The sequence below is a fragment of the Palaemon carinicauda genome, chromosome 3 (assembly GCF_036898095.1).
Source record: "Palaemon carinicauda isolate YSFRI2023 chromosome 3, ASM3689809v2, whole genome shotgun sequence".
Classification (NCBI taxonomy): domain Eukaryota; kingdom Metazoa; phylum Arthropoda; class Malacostraca; order Decapoda; family Palaemonidae; genus Palaemon; species Palaemon carinicauda.
In genome coordinates this window covers 31,415,602-31,423,101 of record NC_090727.1, presented here as the reverse complement: position 1 = coordinate 31,423,101, position 7,500 = coordinate 31,415,602, and positions in this window count along the sequence as shown.

Genomic DNA, 7,500 nt, shown 5'->3' with positions numbered 1-7,500 from the left:
TGCACTAATTCTAGCTAAATCTCTATTAAGGGATTCACCAACCCTAGATCTACATTCAGGGGATGAAATTGATGCAAAGAGAGTAGCATCATCTGCATATGCAACAAGCTTGTTTTCTAGGCCAAACCACATGTCATGTGTATATAGTATAAAAAGTAATGGGCCAAGAACACTACCCTGTGGAACACCGGATATCACATTCCTATAATCACTATGGTGCCCATCAACAACAACTCTTTGAGATCTATTACTTAAAAAATCAATAATAATGCTAAGAAACGACCCACCCACTCCCAACTTTTTCAGTTTGAAAACAAGGGCCTCATGATTAACACGGTCAAAGGCAGCACTAAAATCAAGGCCAATCATACGAACTTCCCGACCACAATCAAGGGATTTCTGTACAGCATTGGAGATTGTAAGAAGGGCATCACATGCTCCAAGGCCTTTACGAAAACCAAATTGCAAACTAGGGAGTAGATGATTACCTTCAGCAAACCTATTAAGACGTTTTACCAGAAGACGTTCAAAAACTTTAGATAATATGGGAGTTATGGAAATTGGGCGGTAATCAGTGGGACTTGAGCTACCACATACACATTTACATAGAGGAGTAACATTACCAATTCTCCAACTAGTGCTAAAAGCTCCTCTTCTTGCTAACTTGCGCAAAATAACAGATAACTTTGGAGCTAAGAAATCTGCTGTCTTTATAAAAAACAAAGGAAAAATACCATTTGGGTCTACACCTCCATAAGCATCAAGGTTCATCAACAGAGCTTTAATCTCACGAGATCGAAAAGCTAAACTAGTTAGTTTAGCCTCAGGAAAACAGGAATGAGGAAGTTCAAGTTTTTCATTACTCTGTTTACTGTCAAAAACATCAGCCAAAAGGGTTGCCTTTTCCTTTGGACAGTGAGTGACTGAGCCATCTGGTTTAAGTAAAGGAGGAATTGTTGCATCTACACCAAAGAGTGCAGATTTAAGGGTAGACCACCATTTATGTTCCTGAGTTGTACCAGAAAGTGTTTCTTTTATGGTTAAATTGTACTCCTTTTCAGTTGAGGCATAAACTCTCTGAGCAAAAGCTCGAAGCTGAGTATAGTTGTTCCAGGTCAAATCTGATCTGTTACCCTTCCAAAGTTGATAGGCCTCCTGCTTCTCCAAAAAAGCACGTCTACAATCATTATTGAACCACGGTTTGTCCTTCACTCGGTACCTTAGCACACGAGAAGGGATACGCCTATCAATTATGTTGACTATATTCTCATTCAAAGGGACAACAGGATCTACACTATTATATAATTGTGACTAATTCAAGCACAAAAGATCATGTAAAATCCCATTCCAGTCTGCTTGGGATTTCATATAAATTTTACAAGAATATGATATATCAGGGACAGGCTGCTCAGTCTTCACTAATAATGAAATCAAGGCATGATCAGATGTCCCGATTGGAGAACCAACCTTACCAGTTATAACGCCAGGGGAGTCAGTGTATACGAGGTCCAAGCAATTACCAGACCTGTGAGTAGCTTCATTTATGATTTGCTCACAGCCTGATTCAGAGGCAAAGTCTGAAGCTCTTAAGCCATGGCGATCGGTAGGAGAGATAGAACTTAACCACTCCCTATGGTGAGCATTAAAATCACCAACAAAGACAAAAGAAGCCTTTCTATCATCTTCTTGTATCTTAGCCATAATGGTAAGAAGACAATCGAAGATAGAATCATCCATGTCTGGATTCCGGTAGATCGAACATAAATAAAAGTTGTTATGCCTGCCACAAACTTTTATTACCTGAATCTTATGACATCCACATTGATAGCAGGATTTATGAGAAGCAGGGTACTCGGTCCTAATATACACCGCCATTCCCCTGGCCCTAGGGATGGCATCACGTTTCAACATTATTGGCTTCTTAAAACCAGTTATAAGGAGCTCAGATGAGTGCCTCATATTAGAAACCAAAGTTTCTGAGCACAAACGAATATCATACTGTCTGGACGCAACTGTAAGGTCTTGGATATTTGCATGAAGACCACGAATATTGCAATACAGAAGACGACATTGACGAAATCTAGGACGTACTGGTCCCGGATTTCGCTCAATGTCTCCAGACAGCATAAGAATTAATAGAAATAAAAAAGAGACATCATACTTAAAAACTAGATTAACAAGAATTATAGCAAAAACAATACGTACAGAATTATAAACAAAGTGATTGATGATACCCATAGACTATAGTAAAAAGTCGGAAAAACTGGTCAACATGGGGGAGCCGATACACCATGCAAGGCTAAATACCCTCCAGGATAGCCACTTCAACTGAAGGGAGGACAGTAAGGATGGTTTTGAGAAGAGAAAGAATCAGAAAAAAGAAAAGACAACCTCTTGATAAACCACCAGGCATCCATGGCCCTTCTATTAAGCCTGCCCAACACACCATTTCAAAAAAACGAGAGGAAGAAAAAAAAATAAGATAGAATAGTGTGCCTGAGTGTACCCTCAAGCAAGAGAACTCCAACCCAAGACAGTGGAAGACCATGGTACAGAGGCTATGGCACTACCCAAGACTAGAGAACAGTGGTTTAATATTGGAGTGTCCTTCTCCTAGAAGAGCTGCTTACCACAGCTAAAGAGTCTCTTCTACCCTTACCAAGAGGAAAGTACACTGAACAAATTGCAGTACAGTAATTGACCCCTTGGGTGAAGAAGTGTTAAGTATCTCATTGTTGTCAGGTGTATGAGGAAAGACGAGAATATGTAAAGAATAGGCCAGACTATTCTGTGTAAGTGTAGGCAAAGAAAAAATAAGCCGTGACCAGAGAGAGGGATCCAATGCATTACTGTCTTGCCAGTCAAAGGATCCAATACCTCTCTAGTGGTAGTATCTCAACGGGTGGCTGGTGCCCTGGCCAACCTACTACACGAATAGTTATTATCACTAAAATATAGAAATCGTTTCTCGTGGGACTGTGAAATTTCATGGAAGTGAAGTTTAAACTGTATTTTATGGATTAGGAATATCATAAATCAATGTTAAAGGCGAGTCTCCAGGGAAAATCAAGAGGAGTTTCAATCTTATGCATTTATGGTACCCAGTAACTTGGTACTTTCCAGTTCAGGATTCTAAGGTTTTTTTTCATTATTCAAATGTGGGTGGATAATGTAATAGTGAAAATCCATTGGATGAATAAATGTATAAAAGGTGGGTTTCATTATTCAAATGTAGGAAAATGACAAAATAGTGAAAACCCTTTGGATGAATAAATGTATAATTGTTGGGTTTCATTATTCAAATGTAGGAAAATGATAAAACAGTGAAAACCCATTGAATGAATGAATGTATAAAGGTTGGGTTTCATTATTCAAATGTAGGAAAATGATAAAACAGTGAAAACGCATTGAATGAATGAATGTATAAAGGTTGGGTTTCATTATTCAAATGTAGGAAAATGATAAAACAGTGAAAACGCATTGAATGAATGAATGTATAAAGGTTGGGTTTCATTATTCAAATGTAGGAAAATGATAAAACAGTGAAAACCCATTGAATGAATGAATGTATAAAGGTTGGGTTTCATTATTCAAATGTAGGAAAATGACGAAGTAGTGAAAATCCATTGGATGAATAAATGTATAATTGTTGGGTTTCATTATTCAAATGTGGGAGGATAATGAAATAGTGAAAACCCATTTCATGAATGAATGAATGGAAGTTTTGTACTATGACACAGTAATGGTGTTGGGCCCGTGAGGTCACAGAGTTGCAATAAGAAGACCAGAAAGTGGGTGCAACTGAAGTTTAAAGATTGAAGACCCTTCAGTAATGCTTACAGTGCACCGTGTCAGGTGTACTGGCAGCACTTTCTCTCTCAAGTAAAAAGAAGAAACTTTCTGGAACTATATCCAAAACATACAAAAATATGTAATTCCCATAAGAGAAAAATTCCTTCTGGAATTACATCCAAGACACGAAGAAGGTGTATTTCCCATTAGACAAAAACTTTTTGGAATTACATTCAAAATATGAAAAAACTGTATTTCTCATAAAACAAAAATTCCTTCTGAAATTACGTCCAAAACATGAAAATGGTGTATTTCCCATAAAAAATCTTTCTGGAATTACATCCAAAACATGAAAAAAAATCCTTATTCCCCATAAAACAAAAGTTCCATCTGGAATTACATCCAAAACATGAAAAAAAATGTATTTCCCATAAAACAAAAATTCCTTTTGGAATTACACCCAAAACACGAAAAAGGTGTATTTCCCATAAAACAAAAACTCCATCTGGAATTACATATAAAACTAGAAAAGCAGTCTGAAAGTATAGACCTCCGTCACGGCAGCTTATTTCTCAAAGCAGCTTACTTTTCCCAGAATCAATTTAGACCGTAAGTGTATTTGAAGTCTGTGTGACAACCATGTGCGAACTCGGGGTTAAGGTTAGGGTCAATTCAGTCAACCTTTTGCTCAACCTTGACCTTTGACCCAGGACTTTAAAAATTGAATCACTACCACGTCTCAACATAACAATTAATCACTGAAATTGTGGCCAGGAAGTTGTTCACAAACAGACAAACAGGAGTGAACACATAACCTCCTCCTAACTTCGTTGGCGGAGGTAATAAGGAAAAGGTGTATAACCTATAAGATAGAAAACAACAACGAATATCTCCTAGCAAATTCTTTATTCTAAAGGAGACGATCACACATTATTATTATTATTATTATTATTATTATTATTATTATTATTATTATTATTACTTGCTAAGCTACGCCCCTAGTTGGAAAAACAGGATGCTATAAGCCCAGGGGCTCCTACAAGGAAAATACCCCAGTGAGGAAAGGAAAAAAGTTAATACAAAATATTTCAAGAACAGTAACATTGAAATAGATATTTCCTATTTAAACTATAAAAAACTTTAACAAAACAAGAGGACGAGAAATAAGATAGACTAGTATACAGAGTGTACCCTCAGGCAAGAGAACTCTACCCCAAGACTATGGAAGACCATGATACAGAGGCTATGGCACTACCAAAGACTAGAGAACAATTGTTTGATTTTGGAGTGTCCTTCTCCTAGCAAAGCTGCTTACCATAGATAAAGAGTCTCTTTTAACCTCACTAGAGGAAAGTAGCCACTAAACAATTACAGTGCAGTAGTTGCTCCCTTGGGTGAAGAAGACGAGGACAGAGAAGAATCTGTAAAGAATGGGCCAGACTATTTGGTGTATGTTTATGCAAGGGAAAAATGAACTGTAATTAGAGAGAAGGATCCAATGCAGTACTGTCTGGCCAGTCAAAGGACCCAATAACTCTCGAGCGGTAGTATCTAAACGGGTGGCTGGTGCCCTGGCCAACCTACTACCTACAAAACAAGAGGAAGAGAAATAAGATATAACAGTGTGCCTGAGTGTACTCTCAAGTATTTAACAAATTCCAAAGTCTTCCCAGTGTCTGGGAATCCTTAGAGATTTTCCTAATTATACTTACCTAATTACCCTTGCTTAATTTGGATCCCTGGACCCCTTCCTATCTATATGGTTTTTCTGTTGTGTCAGGCAATTCTATCCTCTTTTTTTTATTTCTGTTAATCTCTCTTATCTTTCGCCTATTTTTTCTACTATTTAAAGACTCCCAATTGGACCTTTAAGTCATGACTCTGTTCCACAAGTTGAAACAAAACAGAAAAATTGTATTTATAATTCTGTTTCATTATTTTCCATATTTCTTTCCCAAGTGTAACTAACCGGTTTTCTTTGTTACATTTCATTCATAATTTCTCGAACCATTTTATTATTATTATTATTATTATTATTATTATTATTATCATTATTATTATTATTATTATTATAATTACTATTATTAATAGTAGTAGTAGTAGTAGTAGTAGTAGTAGTAGTAGTAGTAGTAGTAGATCATTAATCATTATCATTATTAATACTGTCATTGTTACTTGCTAAGCTATATCCCTTTGTGGAAAAGCAGGATGCTATAAGCCCAAGGGCTCCAATGGGGAAATAGCCCAGTGAGGAAAGGAAGTAAGGAAACAGCTAGAAAAGTGTGCCTGAGTAATCACCCCCTTTAAAGGTTTAAAGGTCGCTCATGAATGCAGAAGCAAGGGACAGTGACAATGCCCTGGAGACTGACCATATATACATATCATCAGTGCCCAAGGCCCCTCTCCACACACTCCACAAAAGCGAGAACCAGAGAGGGCCAGAAAATGGCTGCTGATGACTCATCAGGTAGACTTATTGGCTCCCCATACCACTCATCCTTGGCTCATAATGATGGTGAGGTTGCAGACACTACAAAAACCTACCGAACTTGAGCGGGACTCATTCTGTTATTCTTCTTGTTCATCTATTGTCTGCCATTCTCATTATATGTCCTTCCCATGTCCATTTCTTTTTCTTATATGTTATTAAAATATACTCTACTTTAGTTGACTAGCCAAGCTACAACCCTAATTCGAAAAGCACGATACTATTAGCCCAATAGCTCCAACAGGGAAAAATAGACGAGTGAAGAAAGAAAACAGGAAAGCATATAAAGTATATGAAAGTAATAAACAATTAAAATATTTTAGGAACAGTAACAACATGAAAACAGATCTTTCATATATGAAATATAAAAACCGACTTATGTCAGCCTGCTCAACATAAAAACATTTGCTGCAAGTTTGAACTTTTGATCTTCTACCGTTTCAACTGCTTGATTAGGAAGATCATTCCATAGCTTGTTCACAGCTGGAATGAATATAAAACCTTAAGAAGAAAAAGGGATATTTAAGCCATTCGCTTTCAAAACTAGAGGGGCACTCAGTAGAGAACGGACCTCCACCGTGACAGCTTATTTATCGTCCTTTTGCTTGACCTTAACCTTGACCTTTGACCTCAACATGTATTAATTGGCATACATTTTCATACATTCAAATATGAACCAAGTTAGAAGCCTCTGTGACAACGATGTCCAAACTTGTGGCTGATTACGTGTATTGGACATTTTGCTTGACCGTGACCTTGACCTTTGACCTTAACCTTCCAAAATTTAACCATTTCCAGCTTTCTACATAACAACTAATCCCTGCTGGTTTCATTACTGTACGATTAAAATTATGGTCAGGAAGCTGTTCACAAACAAACTTACACACAAATAAACACAAACAGGGGGGTAAAATATAGCCTCATTCCAACTTCGTTGGCAGAGGTGATAACAATGACCCCATCAGTACAAAGGGAAAGTTCAAAGGTGGATCGTATTTCCAGTGTATTCAAGACCCAGAGGATATTACATTCGCTGGTCACCCAGGCGAGACTGACAGTCAATGGTGCAACAACACCCTGGGGGACAATTGCAAAAGACGAAACCGCAGGCTATTTTTTCCCTTTTACAGTTTATGTCCTTCGCTTTTTATTCTTGTCTATTTTCATGATTTCTTTTATTTCCTTCTATATCTGTAATCTATTTGCTGAATTTCCCCTCT